Source organism: Syngnathus scovelli, chromosome 8 (genome assembly GCF_024217435.2).
Source record: "Syngnathus scovelli strain Florida chromosome 8, RoL_Ssco_1.2, whole genome shotgun sequence".
NCBI classification, from domain to species: domain Eukaryota; kingdom Metazoa; phylum Chordata; class Actinopteri; order Syngnathiformes; family Syngnathidae; genus Syngnathus; species Syngnathus scovelli.
Window position 1 is genome coordinate 4,024,736 of NC_090854.1, and position 16,531 is coordinate 4,041,266.

A 16,531-nucleotide genomic window follows, 5' to 3' on the forward strand; every position below is an offset into this window, starting at 1 on the left:
TTAGGTTTTGGGTGCATTTTTAATTTTATTGCTTAAATCGCATTGTCTGGACGAGCTGAGCACGTTTTCTGAAATGTGCTCCTCCCGTCACTCTGGTTGGGTGTGCATAGTAAAAAGTGCTCTTGGCAGCTAGAGAGTGCCGCGTTGACCACTGCGCATGAAGAAACGACCATCTGCAACGTTTGGTTTAGGTTTTAGGTGCATTTTTAATTTTATTGCTTAAATCGCATTTTCTGGACGAGCTGAGCACGTTTTCTGAAATGTGCTCCTCCCGTCACTCTGGTTGGGTGCGCATAGGAAAAAGTGCTCTTGGCAGCTAGAGAGTGCCGCGTTGACCACTGCGCATGAAGAAATGACCATCTGCAACGTTTGGTTTGGGTTCTGGGTGCATTTTTAATTTTATTGCTTAAATCGCATTTTCTCGACGAGCTGAGCACGTTTTCTGAAATGTGCTCCTCCCGTCACTCTGGTTGCGTGCGCATAGTAAAAAGTGCTCTTGGCAGCTAGAGAGTGCCGCGTTGACCACTGCGCATGAAGAAATGACCATCTGCAACGTTTGGTTTAGGTTTTGGGTGCATTTTTAATTTTATTGCTTAATTTGCATTTTCTCGACGAGCTGAGCACGTTTTCTGAAAAGTGCTCCTCCCGTCACTCTGGTTGGGTGCGCATAGTAAAAAGTGCTCTTGGCAGCTAGAGAGTGCCGCGTTGACCACTGCGCATGAAGAAATGACCATCTGCAGCGTTTGGTTTAGGTTTTAGGTGCATTTTTAATTTTATTGCTTAAATCGCATTTTCTCGACGAGCTGAGCACGTTTTCTCAAATGTGCTCCTCCCGTCACTCTGGTTGGGTGCGCATAGTAAAAAGTGCTCTTGGCAGCTAGAGAGTGCCGCGTTGACCACTGCGCATGACGAAATAACCACCTGCAACGTTTGGTTTAGGTTTTGGGTGCATTTTTAATTTTATTGCTTAAATCGCATTTTCTCGACGAGCTGAGCACGTTTTCTGGAATGTGCTCCTCCCGTCACTCTGGTTGGGTGTGTATAGTAAAAAGTGCTCTTGGCAGCTATAGAGTGCCGCGTTGACCACTGCGCATGAAGAAATAACCACCTGCAACGTTTGGTTTAGGTTTTGGGTGCATTTTTAATTTTATTGCTTAAATCGCATTTTCTCAACGAGCTGAGCACGTTTTCTGAAATGTGCTCCTCCCGTCACTCTGGTTGGGTGCGCATAGTAAAAAGTGCTCTTGGCAGCTAGAGAGTGCCGCGTTGACCACTGCGCATGAAGAAATGACCATCTGCAACGTTTGGTTTAGGTTTTGGGTGCATTTTTAATTTTATTGCTTAAATCGCATTTTCTCGTCGAGCTGAGCACGTTTTCTGAAATGTGCTCCTCCCGTCACTCTGGTCGGGTGTGCATAGTAAAAAGTGCTCTTGGCAGCTAGAGTGTCATGCGGTCGCGTTTATTTTTTCAGTTTTTGTCTCGTCAATTGTCGTAACTTTACTTCCGGTTTTATTTTGTCATTCCTTCCGTTTCAGTTCGTGTTTCCTTCTCGGTGTTGGTTGTCTTGTCTTCCCTGATCCCGATTGTGTGCACCCGCGTAATCGATACTAATTGTCATCACCTGTGTCCCCGCCCGTTTGTGTGTATTTAGTCCGTGTCTTCCCCTTGTCTTGTGCCAGTGTGTCTAGCCTCGTCCCGACCACCAGCGATTCCTTGATGTCCGAACTCTCTGAAAGAACTCTCCTTTTTGTCTCGCCGCCGAGCGACGCTTTTGGTTGTGCCTGGGTCTCCAGCGCCTTTTTGTCTCGTTCCAGTGCGACTCCTTTTGTTGGTACTTTTTGCTACACGTTTTCCCTCGAAAGAGGCGTTTTGATTTGTACTTTTAGCCTTTTGACTCGCCACAGTGCGACGCCTTTTGTTTGTACCTTTTGCCCCGTGTTTTCCCTCGCAAGAGGCGCTTTGTTTTGTACTTTTGCTCTGAGTGCTTGCTGGAATAAATCCCAGATAGATACGACTCTGCATCCGAGTCCTTCGCCTTGTCCCCTGCCTGACAGTACACACTGGCCAGACATGGACTCGGCAGAGTCGGAGCACCTGTGCGCCACAGTGCGCTCCCATGCCTCACTGCTCGCCCAGCACCAGAGGGAGGTGGGCGACTTGGGAGAAGAGATCCGAGGACTCGCTAGGAATCAAGAAAATTTCAGAGGAGCGGTCGCCACCCAAGTAGCAAAGCTGGGTCAGCAAATGCAGGAAGTGCTCTCGCTCTTGAACGCGGGACCAGCAGCGACCTCCAGTACACCCGTCGCTTCCCCCGTTCCTTCCCTTGCAAGAGGTCCCATGACTGGCAGTGCCAGACTGGCTCCTCCAGAGCGCTACTCCGGAGAACCCGGCCTTAGCCGGGCTTTTATTACAGAATGCGAGATGAACTTTGAGAGTTCCCCAGCAGAATTCCCCACCGAGCGCTCCAAGGTGGCCTACATGGTATCCTACCTGACGGGAAGGGCCCGCACATGGGCCACCGCGGAATGGGCCAGGGATTCCATCTCCTGTCACTCTCTCCCCGCTTTCATCCAGGCCCTGCGAACGGTGTTCGATCCCATTTCCGCTGACCGAGACAAGGCTCGCCAACTCTGTCAGATAGACCAGGGACAAGACACCGTCGGAGACTACGCCATCCGGTTCCGCACGCTGGCCGCGACGAGCGGGTGGAATGCGGCGGCACTATATGACATCTTCCTCCGGGGCCTGTCAGGACCCATCCAAGATCAGCTAATCCCCTTAGATCTTCCCACCGACCTCGACGCCCTCATCGCTCTGGCTATCCGCACTGACAACCGGCTGCAAGAGTGGAGAAAGCACCGACGCAGCAACGCTCCCGCCTTCGTTCCAGTAGCCGGCCCTGACGCTCACCACTCCAGGCCGTACGGGGAGCGGCAGCGCCAGGAGCCAGAACCGATGCAGTTGGGCAGAGCCAAGTTAACAGAGGAGGAGAAGTTACGGCGGCGCCGAGAGGGAAGATGCTACTACTGCGGCGAGCTCGGACACCTCCTTCTCTCCTGTCCAGTGAGGAGGACCCTGAAGGTAAGCGCCTTCTCGGCGGCTCTGTCCCCGGGGCGAGTGCTTCCCAAGGGCAGGATCACCCAGTCGGGAAGAGAGATAGAACTCGAAGTATTAATAGACTCAGGAGCAGACGAAAGCTTGATAGACTGGGCATTTGCTCGCCGGTGCGGGGTAAAGACTGAGCTACTGAACACTCCCGTGAAAGCTAAGGCACTCAATGGACAGGCACTCTTTGAGATAACTCACATAACCGAACCAGTCTCGTTGTCAATTGGCCTCCACCAGGAGAACATACGTCTACATGTCGTGACCTCACCAATGAACCCTCTCGTTCTCGGGTATCCATGGCTTCAACGCCACAACCCCGCTATAGACTGGGGATCAGGGGAAATAACGGGATGGGGGTCCGACTGTCATGATTCCTGTATCAAGTCTAACCCGCGCCCTGTGCCTTCCGCTCCAGACGCGCCAACCCCAGACTTAACCGGGGTCCCTGCGTGTTACCACCAATGGGCCGAGGTATTCAGCAAGGCCAAGGCTACCTCTCTGCCTCCCCACCGTCCGTATGATTGCGCCATTGACCTGCTGCCGGGATCAACGATACCCAAGGGGAGGCTGTATTCTCTCTCGGGACCTGAGAAGCAAGCCTTGAATGAATATATAGACTCCTCCTTGCAAGCAGGGCTGATTCGACCGTCGTCGTCGCCTGCGGGGGCGGGGTTCTTTTTCGTGGGCAAGAAGGACGGCACCCTACGTCCCTGCATTGATTATAGTCCCCTCAATCAGATCACCATCAAGAATCGGTATCCGCTCCCACTGATGTCGACCGTGTTCGACCAATTACAGCAAGCCCGGGTGTTCACCAAGTTAGATCTGCGCAACGCCTACCATCTGGTGCGCATCCGGGAAGGGGACGAATGGAAGACAGGGTTCAACACGCATCGAGGACATTTTGAATACCGCGTCATGCCATTTGGCCTCACCAATGCTCCCGCTGTGTTTCAGGCCATGATAAACGATGTTTTGAGAGACTGTTTGGACCGGTTTGTGTACGTATATTTGGACGATATTTTGATTTACTCCCCAGATCTGAAGACCCATAGGGTTCACGTCGAGACGGTGTTGAAACGACTCCTGGAACACCAACTATACGTAAAGGCCGAGAAAAGTGAATTTCACAAGAGCACCGTTTCTTTTCTCGGCTTCATCGTAGCCCCGGGCAAAGTAGAGATGGACCCGGCGAAAGTAAGCGCGGTAACGGAATGGCCTACCCCTGACTCACGCAAGAAGGTGCAACAATTCCTGGGCTTTGCCAATTTTTATCGGCGATTCATTAAGGGCTTCAGTGCCACAGCGGCTCCCTTGCACGCGCTCACGTCTCCTAAAGTCCCCTTCCGCTGGTCAGCAGAGGTGGAGGCGGCCTTCCAGGAGCTAAAGAACCGTTTCAGCACCGCTCCCATCCTCACGCTCCCTGATCCGTCGCGGCAGTTTGTGGTGGAGGTGGACGCCTCCAATCAAGGAGTAGGTGCCATCCTTTCGCAGAGGGCCAAGAGCGACAACAAGCTCCATCCGTGCGCGTTCCTGTCTCGACGGCTGACGCCCGCCGAACAGAATTATGACGTGGGGGATCGCGAACTGTTGGCAGTCAAGCTGGCATTAGAAGAATGGAGACATTGGTTAGAGGGAGCACAGCAGCCTTTTTTGGTCTGGACAGACCATAAAAATTTAGAATACATTAAGTCAGCTAAGAGACTGAATTCACGCCAAGCCCGCTGGTCACTTTTTTTCAATCGTTTTAACTTCACTTTGTCCTACAGACCGGGAACCAAGAACACCAAGCCTGACGCCCTCTCCCGTGTTTTCAACTCGGACCCAGAAATTAAGAAGCCTGAGACTATCCTGCCTTCTCATTGCCTGGTTAGAGCCGTGACCTGGCCTATCGAAGGCCGGGTACAGCAGGCCAATGGTAACGAACCACCCCCTAGTGGTTGCCCTGAGAACCGACTATTTGTCCCTGCTCAATTACGATCCCAAGTCATCCATTGGGCTCACACCTCCAGACTCTCCTGCCATCCGGGCATGCGCCGAACGCTGTTCGTAATCCAGCAGCGATTCTGGTGGCCCTCCATGAGGGCAGACGTCAAGGAATACGTTGCCGCCTGTCCCGTCTGCGCCCGGAATAAGAACGCCCACGGCGCCCGCATGGGGTTGCTGCATCCCCTACCCATTCCTTCGCGCCCGTGGGCGGAGATATCTATGGACTTCGTCACCGGGCTTCCGACCTCGCATGGGCGGACCACCATACTCACAGTGGTGGATAGATTTTCAAAGATGGCTCATTTTATCGCCTTGCCCAAGCTCCCGTCCGCTAAACGAACGGCCACCGTGATGATGGACCACATATTCCGGGTTCATGGGTTCCCGAAAGACATAGTTTCCGATAGAGGGCCCCAATTCGTATCCAGGTTTTGGCGGGAGTTTTGTAAGCTCATAGGGGCAACCGTGAGTCTCACGTCAGGCTATCACCCGGAGGCAAACGGACAGACAGAACGTATTAATCAACAGTTGGAGACAAGTCTCCGCTGCCTGGTCTCCCAGAACCCCTCCTCGTGGAGCAAGAACCTCTCCTGGGTGGAGTATGCCCACAACTCCCTGCCCACCACGGCTACAGGTATGTCCCCCTTCAAGTGTGTGTTTGGCTACCAGCCCCCTGTCTTCCCTGACAGCGAGCCGGAGGTGACGGTGTCTTCGGCCCACGCCTTGGTGCGCCGCTGTCATCGCGTCTGGTCGGCGGCTCGGGCCACGCTGGTCCGACAGGGGGACCGGGTAAAGCGGATGGCTGACCGGAGGAGACGTCCGGCGCCCGTGTACCAGAGAGGTCAACGTGTCTGGCTATCCACCAAGGATCTTCCCCACCGGGGGGACTCCAGGAAACTGGCGCCTCGCTTCGTGGGTCCGTTCCCCATCGCCAAGGTCGTGCACCCGGCCGCGGTGCGTCTACGCTTGCCCAGGTCCCTTGCAGTCCACCCCACCTTTCACGTTGGGAAGGTCAAGCCGGTGGTGGACAGCCCGTTGGTGCCGGATCCGGCGCCCCCTCCGCCTCCGCGGACTGTGGACGGTGGGACGGCCTACACCGTCAAAGAACTATTGGATGTGCGCAGAAGAGGCCGGGGCTGGCAGTACCTGGTGGACTGGGAGGGTTATGGACCGGAGGAGCGGCAATGGGTGCCGCCTAGTTATATTTTGGACCCGGGACTTTTTGAGGACTTCTATGCGGCTCACCCTGGGGCTCCTGGGCCGTCTGGGATCCGGCCCTAGGGGGGGGGTTCTGTCATGCGGTCGCGTTTATTTTTTCAGTTTTTGTCTCGTCAATTGTCGTAACTTTACTTCCGGTTTTATTTTGTCATTCCTTCCGTTTCAGTTCGTGTTTCCTTCTCGGTGTTGGTTGTCTTCCCTGATCCCGATTGTGTGCACCCGCGTAATCGATACTAATTGTCATCACCTGTGTCCCCGCCCGTTTGTGTGTATTTAGTCCGTGTCTTCCCCTTGTCTTGTGCCAGTGTGTCTAGCCTCGTCCCGACCACCAGCGATTCCTTGATGTCCGAACTCTCTGAAAGAACTCTCCTTTTTGTCTCGCCGCCGAGCGACGCTTTTGGTTGTGCCTGGGTCTCCAGCGCCTTTTTGTCTCGTTCCAGTGCGACTCCTTTTGTTGGTACTTTTTGCTACACGTTTTCCCTCGAAAGAGGCGTTTTGATTTGTACTTTTAGCCTTTTGACTCGCCACAGTGCGACGCCTTTTGTTTGTACCTTTTGCCCCGTGTTTTCCCTCGCAAGAGGCGCTTTGTTTTGTACTTTTGCTCTGAGTGCTTGCTGGAATAAATCCCAGATAGATACGACTCTGCATCCGAGTCCTTCGCCTTGTCCCCTGCCTGACATAGAGAGTGCCGCGTTGACCACTGCGCATGAAGAAATGACCATCTGCAACGTTTGGTTTCGGTTTTGGGTGCATTTTTAATTTTATTGCTTAAATCGCATTTTCTCGACGAGTTGAGCACGTTTTCTGAAATGTGCTCCTCACGTCACTCTGGTTGGGTGCACATAGTAAAAAGTGCTCTTGGCAGCTAGAGAGTGCCGCGTTGACCAATGCGCATGAAGAAATAACCACCTGCAACGTTTGGTTTAGGTTTTTAGGTGCATTTTTAATTTTATTGCTTAAATCGCATTTTCTCGACGAGCTGAGCACGTTTTCTGAAATGTGCTCCTCCCGTCACTCTGGTTGGGTGCGCATAGTAAAAAGTGCTCTTGGCAGCTAGAGAGTGCCGCGTTGACTGCTGCATATGAAGAAATAACCACCTGCAACGTTTGGTTTAGGTTTAGGGTGCATTTTTAATTTTATTGCTTAAATCGCATTTTCTCAACGAGCTGAGCACGTTTTCTGAAATGTGCTCCTCCCGTCACTCTGGTTGGGTGCGCATAGTAAAAAGTGCTCTTGGCAGCTAGAGAGTGCCGCGTTGACCAATGCACATGAAGAAATAACCACCTGCAACGTTTGGTTTAGGTTTTTAGGTGCATTTTTAATTTTATTGCTTAAATCGCATTTTCTCGACGAGCTGAGCACGTTTTCTGAAATGTGCTCCTCCCGTCACTCTGGTTGGGTGCGCATAGTAAAAAGTGCTCTTGGCAGCTAGAGAGTGCCGCGTTGACTGCTGCATATGAAGAAATAACCACCTGCAACGTTTGGTTTAGGTTTTAGGTGCATTTTTAATTTTATTGCTTAAATCGCATTTTCTCGACGAGCTGAGCACGTTTTCTGAAATGTGCTCCTCCCGTCACTCTGGTTGGGTGCGCATAGTAAAAAGTGCTCTTGGCAGCTAGAGAGTGCCGCGTTGACCACTGCGCATGAAGAAATAACCACCTGCAACGTTTGGTTTAGGTTTTGGGTGCATTTTTAATTTTATTGCTTAAATCGCATTTTCTCGTCGAGCTGAGCACGTTTTCTAAAATGCTCTCCTCCCGTCACTCTGGTTGGGTGTGCATAGTAAAAAGTGCTCTTGGCAGCTAGAAAGTGCCGCGTTGACCACTGCGCATGAAGAAATGACCATCTGCAACGTTTGGTTTAGGTTTTAGGTGCATTTTTAATTTTATTGCTTAAATCGCATTTTCTGGACGAGCTGAGCACGTTTTCTGAAATGTGCTCCTCCCGTCACTCTGGTTCGGTGCGCATAGTAAAAAGTGCTCTTGGCAGCTAGAGAGTGCCGCGTTGACCACTGCGCATGAAGAAATAACCACCTGCAACGTTTGGTTTAGGTTTTGGGTGCATTTTTTATTTTATTGCTTAAATCGCATTTTCTCGACGAGCTGAGCACGTTTTCTGAAATGTGCTCCTCCCGTCACTCTGGTTGGGTGCGCATAGTAAAAAGTGCTCTTGGCAGCTAGAGAGTGCCGCGTTGACCACTGCGCATGAAGAAATAACCACCTGCAACGTTTGGTTTAGGTTTTGGGTGCATTTTTAATTTTATTGCTTAAATCGCATTTTCTCGTCGAGCTGATCACGTTTTCTAAAATGCGCTCCTCCCGTCACTCTGGTTGGGTGTGCATAGTAAAAAGTGCTCTTGGCAGCTAGAGAGTGCCGCGTTGACCACTGCGCATGAAGAAATGACCATCTGCAACGTTTGGTTTAGGTTTTGGGTGCATTTTTAATTTTATTGCTTCAATCGCATTTTCTCGTCGAGCTGAGCACGTTTTCTGAAATGCGCTCCTCCCGTCTCTCTGGTTGGGTGTGCATCGTAAAAACTGCTCTTGGCAGCTAGAGAGTGCCGCGTTGACCACTGCGCATGAAGAAATAACCACCTGCAACGTTTGGTTTAGGTTTTGGGTGCATTTTTAATTTTATTGCTTAAATCGCATTTTCTCGTCGAGCTGAGCACGTTTTCTGAAATGCGCTCCTCCCGTCACTCTGGTTGGGTGTGCATAGTAAAAAGTGCTCTTGGCAGAGAGAAGAATAAGGCGGCAAGCTTTGATGTCTATTCATATGCAAATGAGTTAGGAAGTCATAAAATTTTATGACCTATTGATGTTAAGATTTATGGCTTTTTTTTTATTGGGGGTCATAAATCACCCTTGGGGGCATCAAGATGGAGCCAGTCATGACGGCGCCATCTTTGACTGTCGCCATTTTGGTTTGCTGGCGCCATTTTTAAGATGTGGATATGTATGGGCATGTATTTTTATGAATCAAGACAGGTGCAGCACCTGAGCTAGCTTTGCTAACAGCCCTCTGAGCTACCTTTGCTTCCGGCCCGTACGTGTGAGCTTGAAGAGAGCCTTTCTGTTAAGAAGAGGAAGGGGAGGAGGGGTTTAGAGAGGCGTCATTAGAGGTGGCAAAGTCATTAGAGGTGGCAAAGTTGGCTTCAAGAGAGTTGCATATAATTTGAGAAACAATAGCTCAGCCAAAGTTATCTGAAAGCGGGAGACGCATGTAATTTGGTAAACATTGCTTTAGAGGATCAAGGGGGTTTTGGAGGATCAAGGGGGGTTTTGTTGAGAAAATCACACGGCTACAAGTCACAAGTTATCTCTAATGTAATTTGACAAACAATAGTGGAGCCGGCATTACTGGGTCCAGGTGGAACCGTTTAACTTTGGAGGGAGACAGACGAAGGCCTCTGTTTTTTTATGAAGGCTGTATAAGTTTAAAACATATCCTGATTTAAAAAATGAAAAAAACAAACACGTGATACACAGAGGTGTGGTTTGAGAGAGGGGCTGGACTTGTTGTTCGTATATTTACGCGAGAGTATCGGGCTGATAGTTCATAGAAAAAGAGCTAAAGCTGTGATGTTAAACTGCAAACCTGAAGCTCAAATCATGATAGCAGAAACGCCGGTCAGTATTCATCTTTGCCGCAGAGGCCCTGATGGTTTGCTAGATGCCCCTAGGAAGAAACAGATGTATCTGAGACGTATGCAACAAAGGCCTACAGAAAAACTTGAGCGGAGCTGGCATCTAACACCAGAGACTCAATGGGGATTTAAATTTTTTTACGAGACTGGTGAGTTGTCTTTCTTTATGAGAAACCAAGAGAGCTCTGGATCAAGCAACAGCAACTATGTGCAGGCCCACGCATTTGGTACTCTGAACTCAAATGATTGGGGTGTTTTAAATCAACTCCTGCCAGAGGTTTTGACTGAATTTCACAATGAGTACGGGTCAGAAGGTGAGCTGAATGCAACTTGGATTTCAAAAATCACAGCCGGCGGGAGATGTTTTTTCCGGCTGAAAGTTTCTCCTCAAACTGTTGATGGGTCAGAAGATGGGGAGGTAATGGATTTTTTGTTTTTAAAACTTGAAGCATTCAGCAGTGAATGTGGGCTTTTCCAGACAATTTTGAATATACCGTTGACAGAATGGTATGGAACGATGCAAGCATATGGGGAGAGTATTACGAGGCTTTTTCTATCAAGCCGTGTCTGGACAAACGTCGTCGGAGTGAAACGTAAACTGGCTTTAGATTAACCCTTACTAAAAAATTAAGTTTAAACCCTGGCCCTCTTCAACACACAAGACTCTGTTCCTCCTCCTACCCCCCTCTTTTTCTCACCTGCTGTCACAGGAAGGTGGAGTTATAGTCATTAGCATAACTATCTAAATTGTATAAGAGCGGGCTTGCAATCGGCTCTTTCACACACGCACACGCACAAGAGCAAGAAGATGGCCCAAAAAATGCTTGCCAGAAGACTTTTACCACGTTCTACACCTATGGGGATCACGTTCTGGTCAACCCCTGACAACTCGGATGCAGAGTCAGATGCTGACGATGGGAACACAGCTTTCCTAGCGTCGCCAAGACCGACGCCAGTGGGGCCTGAGACATGGGCTGAAAGATTTGAGATTCTTCCGCTGCCGCCATCCGATCCGAACGAATGCGCCTCCCCGATTCGACTCGACGATCTGCAAACCGATTCTCTCTATGGAGCTTTGTCATCAACTTTCGACGTGTTTGAAACCCCTGAAACCTCGGGGGAGCAGCAGCAGCAGCGGCAGCAGGAGGAGCAGCATGAACCATGGTCCACGTCACGAGCCATTGAATTGTTTGATGGCGCCTGCGCACGCTATCCTGAAAATGGTATGGATTTGCCAAGCTTGTCTGCTACCGACATTAGAGTCTTACTCAGAGAGGCAGAATCGCACCTGCCCGCTGATTTTGAGGAGGTTGACGACACGATGGCCCTTGAGTTTGGGGCCGTTCCTCCGAGGGCCCCGGCGCCTGCGAGAATCAACACACAAATGGACACGGAGGCTGACGACACGATCGTTGGCACTCCGATGGTCCTTGAGTTTGGGGTCGTTCCTCCGATGACCTCGACACCTGCGAGAATCAACACACAGATGGACACGGAGGCTGACGACACGATCGTTGACACTCCGATGACCTCGGCACCTTTGAGAATCAACACACAACAAGACGCAGGGTATAATATGACAATAGAGCCTCTTAAATGGTTGGTGATTGAAGACTACACACGCCTGAAGCTGATGCTGGTTCATCTTTTGTATGATGCCTTAATGAAACATGCTAAATCTAACTGTGACGGATGTGCTCTTGATGATCTTAGCCAAATGCATCATACGTGTCTATATGTTGAGGATCGAAACTTTTATTTCTATGCGAATTATGAAGCAGTGACGGGTGAATTGTGCAATGCTGACTTGCTACACACGTTGTCGACAATGTTTTTCTATTTTAAAAGCTCTGCAACGCTTATAAACATCCGCAATTCTGTTTCTGCCATTCTACATGACCTAGCTCATGAAGGCAAGATCTTCACACGGCTCCGTGCGATAAAACAAGAAGCTGGTGGTACTCTTCTGAATCGCAACGAAGTCACTCTATTATTTAGAACGTTTGGAAAAACACAATGGGAGGTTTTGTAAAAAAAATGTGGAATCAATTGATGACTTTCCTAACAGTACTTTTAGATTTAACAGGGGGGCAGCTAAAGAAGTTTAAAACTCTAATAGGGTCCAAAGTAACACCATCTATGTTATCTTCATTCATGCGTTATGTCAAACCTTAGGATTTATAGAAAAACTTTTTTTTACCATGTTTTACACTTGTTTGTGTTTATTAGTAATGTTTTTTAAGAAGTAGTTTGATTTTTTCTGTAATAAACTATTGTGACCGTTTCTCTATGTTTATTCAATGGTGAGAGATGTCTTCAGCTAAGAATCCTGATAGTTTTTGGGGGGAGAGGGGGAAAAAAAAAAGTAAACTCATGCGTTATGTCAAACCTTAGGATTTATAGAAAAACTTTTTTTACCATGTTTTACACTTGTTTGTGTTTATTAGTAATGTTTTTTTTTAAGAAGTAGCTTGATTTTTTCTGTAATAAACTATTGTGACCGTAAAAGTGACTGTTTCTCTGTGTTTATTCAAAATCGCGAGATATCAGACCTGTTTGCTTTATTAACAGCGTCACAATCTGATATCCATCAGAATTTACCTAACAATGGGTGGCGACAGGTGTCTTCAGAGACTCTACTATTGCGCTAAAAATCCAGCGAGTTTTGGCGGCGAGAAACGGCTGCACAGGGAGGCGATTAATAGCTGTAAAAACACTAACATAAGAAAAGTAAAAGCTTTTTTATCCGATCAGGATGCGTACACTTTACACAAACCAGCCAGAATAACTTTTCCTAGAAATAAAGTTTTTGTTCGAGGTCCTATGAGACAATTCCAAGCAGATTTGTGCGATATGCAATCACTAGCACGCTACAACGATGGATATAAATATTTACTAACCGCAATCGATATATTCTCGAAACGTGCATATGTACGTGTTTTGAAAGCGAAAACTGGTACACAGGTCACCAAAGCATTTGAAGATATCCTGACAGTTAGCGGCTCACCATTACGCCTTCAAACAGATAAAGGGGTGGAGTTTTTTAACAAACATTTCCAGAAATTAATGAGAAAGCACAATATTACACATTTTTCCACCGCCTCGGACATCAAAGCCCAAACGATTGAAAGGTTCAACAAAACGTTAAAAACGCGGATGTGGAGGTATTTCACTGCTAAGAACACACAACGATACGTCGATGTAATTCAGGATTTTATTGTCAGTTATAACAACAGTTTTCACAGCAGTATAAAAATGACACCTAACGCTGTAAACGAAGAGAATAAGAATATCGTTTTCACTAACCTCTACTCAAAAAATCCTTTTCAACGGGGATGCAAGTTCCGGTTCGCACCGGGTGACACTGTGCGAATTTCCAAAATAAAAGGGAATTTTGAAAAAGGTTATTTACAAAGTTACACGGATGAAATTTTCAGAATAAGACAGCGTCTCCACCGCGTTCCTCCCGTCTATAAAATATCGGACTTGGATGGTATGCCCGTGCAAGGCAGCTTCTACAAAGAGGAATTACAAAAAGTAAAAATTAAAAAAAATAAAATTTTTCGCATACAGAAAATTCTTAAATCACGTACTGTGGCAGGTAAACGCGAGTCCCTCGTCCACTGGGTGGGCTGGCCAGCCAAATTCGACAGTTGGGTACCCACAAAGAGTATTAAAACCATCTGACGGTCTCTAAAACGGCCATTCTGTGCAAATTACAAGATGGGTGACCATCAGAGAGAATTCTACATCACATTAGCGTCAAATGCCAGTGTTCATCTTTTTAGCTCAAACACGCTCACAGAATTCAAAACCGAACTAGCTCAACATATCGATTTAAAAGGTTCGTGGGAGGTCGGTTTATGCGAGATTTCCTACATCAACACAATACCCACCATTCCTGAGAAAAAACGGAACTTTTACCTAAAACAACCTAAAAATCCGCCCCCTAGAGGTGATACGTTCCAAGACGACTCATCAGAAATTCGACATTTGCTCAAAACAAGGGGAGGTGTTTATCAAAATTATGACTCGTTAGCTTTGGACATTCAAACTCTATTAACTAAAGCGAGTAACAAAAAGATTGACGTCCGATTTGATCAGCACAAACAGAGGTTCATGTTTTCGGGCGAAGAAGGATTGAGAGTTATGTTCAAGAGCCCCCTGGCGTACATTATCGGAATGGCGCCAGAGAATTGGTTGTCACTCAAACCGGAAGGCGTCAACGCACAACATCCTGCCGATATACGCGCCGGATCATATTTCATGTTCATCTACACCGACATTATACATCATCAGACAGTTGGTGACGCGTACGCCCCCATGTTACGAACTCTGCCTCTGGAAGGCGGATACGGTGAAGTTGTAAACAAAACTTTTAATCCGGTTTACTATTTAGATGTGTGCAGGAGCCATATTGAAACCATTTCGGTTTACCTACGAACAGACCAGAACAACCCGATAGATTTCGAATACGGGAAGGTTATTCTCACTCTGCATTTTAGATCTAAATAATAATAAATTAAAAAAAAAAAAAAAAAAAAAAAAAAAATGACGTCATCGTCAATGCATCCCGACTTGTATCGTTTTGTTGATTATTATGAAACACAAGTGGGGGGCTCTTTTCAAGCCGGTTTTTCGGGCAGCCCTGTGCAGTACGGACGAGGGATTGGGTCTATTTTTGCAAAATTATTTCGTTTTGTGATGCCTATGTTTAAAAACGGGTTTAACTTGGCGAAGCCGCATCTTCAAGCAGCCGCTAAAAACATAGCAACGGATGTAGCGGGGCGCGTCATTCAAAGAATCCACCAGAAACAGGGCCCCGAGCAAGAAGGTTCCGGGCTTGCTGTATTGTCACGTGGGACGATCCATCCTGGGGGGCGGAGAAAAAGAAGCGTTAAAAGGAAAAGACGCTCCTCCACCCGTCTCAGACCAGTTGTCAGAAAAAAGCGGAGAAGAAGCAAGACAGATATTTTCTCTTAAAAAATGGCCCTTCTACATTTTAAAAGTCAAGAGGCGGCGCTATCAAGTTTGGATCTGTTTAGTGCGCCCCTGACGCAACTCTCCATAGAAGATAGCTCATATGTCGAATTCCAACCGTTAACAGCAATCGTGGACCAAGGCCCAATAGAATTTTATATACCCGGGGACGGCTCAAAATATTTAGATTTATCCGACACTTTACTACATCTCCGTGCAAAGGTGACGCGTAGGGATGGGACAAATATTCCACCGCAAGAACAAGTCGGCATCGTGAATTTTCCTATAAACACAATTTTTAGTCAATTAGATATTTCGTTGGGTGGACGGTTAATCTCACAATCTAGCGCCACGCACGCCTACAGATCCATCATCGAGCTGCTGTTAAACTTTTCAAACGATTCTTTGGAGTCGCAATTCACAGCAGGAATGTTCGCAAAAGACTCTAGGGGGCGCATGGACTCCATTTCTTTCGAAGAGGGCGTGGCTAACGCTGGTTTTGTGCGGCGCGCACAACAGATTGCAGGCTCACGTGAATTTCATCTTATGGGACCGCTTCATGGAGATATTTTCTTTTCCGAACGCCATCTACTGAATAATGTGGATCTGCGTCTAAAGTTAACTAGAGCTTCTGATGATTTCTGTCTCATGAGCGCTCCAGACAGTGATTCGTGTCTCAAAATACTAGGAGCATCCCTGTTTGTGAAAAAAGTATCAATCTCACCGGCTGTAGCTATAGGTCACGCCGCCGCATTACAAAAAGGTAATGCTCTCTATCCCGTCAGTCGCGTAAACATGAAAACCTTCAGTATCCCGCAAAACTCGAGAATCTGTCAGCAGGATAATCTCTTCCTCGGACACATCCCCAAGCAAATTGTATTAGCTCTCGTAAACCACAACAGTTTTATGGGACGGAGAGATTTAAACCCGTTTAATTTTTTGCATTATAACATAGAGTATTTAGCTCTCAGCCACGAAGGTCGACAAATACCTGCCAAACCTTTTCAGCCCAATTTCGAAGCTGGACTATGTACACGTGAATTTCATAATTTATACACAGCAACGGGGTGTTTTCTAAAAGATTTACCTCTCTGTATAAACCAACAGGATTTTACTCAGGGCTATTCACTTTTTGTTTTCAATTTAAGTCAGGTGGATGACTCAGGCGCGTTAACGCCGATCAATAACGGGGTGCTGAGACTCGATTTGCGCTTCAGAACCCCATTACCGCATACAGCAACCCTCATTGTATACGCGGTTTATGATTCGCTTATAGAGATTAATGCTAAGAGGGAAGTATTGATGGACTATTATTAACGCTATGAACGGCCGTGAATTGGACATGATTATGACCCGGATGCAGAGAACCTTATTTGGAGGCGTTTTCGCATCGGATGAGCTAGGTGACGTCAGAGACACGCCTCCGAAACATTACATAGTCAATACGCATCCAAGACATTTACCCGGAGAGCACTGGCTCGCTTTGACTTTAGAATCGGACGGCTCGGCCACATTCTTTGATCCTTTTGGGCTACCACCGAATGGGTCGTACTACCCGGCCAGTATATACAGATTTTTGAAGAAGCATT

The 16,531-nt window shown here is 47.8% G+C and overlaps 1 long non-coding RNA gene across 1 annotated transcript; it reads right to left on the reverse strand.

Annotated features, from left to right (window-relative positions):
* Window positions 1–13,158: 13,158 nt before the first annotated feature.
* Window positions 13,159–13,663, reverse strand: LOC125973864 (uncharacterized). The gene is made up of 2 exons (XR_007483308.1): window positions 13,556–13,663; window positions 13,159–13,477 (listed from the first exon to the last, which is right to left on the reverse strand). It is a non-coding gene; the product is annotated as an uncharacterized lncRNA (long non-coding RNA).
* Between the last annotated feature and the right edge of the window lie 2,868 nt (window positions 13,664–16,531).